Source organism: Papaver somniferum, unplaced genomic scaffold (genome assembly GCF_003573695.1).
Source record: "Papaver somniferum cultivar HN1 unplaced genomic scaffold, ASM357369v1 unplaced-scaffold_30087, whole genome shotgun sequence".
Lineage (NCBI taxonomy): Eukaryota > Viridiplantae > Streptophyta > Magnoliopsida > Ranunculales > Papaveraceae > Papaver > Papaver somniferum.
Genome location: NW_020641138.1, coordinates 111 through 936, shown reverse-complemented (window position 1 = coordinate 936; position 826 = coordinate 111). Strand labels below are relative to the sequence as shown.

The 826-nt window shown below is 39.5% G+C and overlaps 1 non-coding gene across 1 annotated transcript; it reads right to left on the bottom strand.

Annotated features, from left to right (window-relative positions):
• Positions 1–153: 153 nt before the first annotated feature.
• On the bottom strand, positions 154–235 carry TRNAS-AGA. Its single transcript has one exon. It is a non-coding gene; the product is annotated as a tRNA-Ser (tRNA).
• Positions 236–826: the final 591 nt, after the last annotated feature.

The window sequence follows — 826 nt, the reverse complement described above, 5'->3', positions numbered from 1 at the left end:
CGAACCTGCGCGGGCAAAGCCCACATTTGCAATATGTCGAATTGATTGATAAAATTCAGTAAGCTATCTTGATTGATAAAATCAAGATATCCCTCTCCAAAACAAGAGAAAAAAAAAGCGTGGTCGAACCTGCGCGGGCAAAGAAAGAAAAAGCGTGGTCGGCAGGATTTGAACCTGCGCGGGCAAAGCCCACATGATTTCTAGTCATGCCCGATAACCACTCCGGCACGACCACGTTGTTGTAATCAGAACAAGTCAAATATGTGATCAAGAAAACATCATAATTTAAAAGTTCTTCAAGAACAGCCCTTAGATTGAAATTATTGCCAAAAATAACCTGCTTTCTACCTAAATCAATAATTGAAGAAATTGACAGAGGATTTATCATCAAGCAAGCCAAGCAAGAGTTCGAACCTGACACAGGAAACCTTCATTCTAAACTGAAAAATATCTGTTAGCTGGCTAAAGCACACTCTTTTGGGGAACCAATTACAGAAAGATACAGATAAAAGAATCAGCACGTTCATGCGATTAATAACATCAGACAATGGTCCACGAAGAATGGAATACTGTCTCGCTTGTAAAATAACCAGGTAGTTTATTTGCAAAATCATGAATTACACTGGAATCACACTGTTGCAGGCGCATGGATATTGGTATGTAGTGACAACAAATTTAGCTTGAAATTTAAGTGTAGAATACCACCTGAAAGATTCCTTGCTTAGACAAACTCTAAACATCTACTGGAATTTGACCATCCTTGGGAACCAACTGGGCAATAACATACTGACTTGCTGCGCGGAAAATGACTTTTCCGAGTTACGCA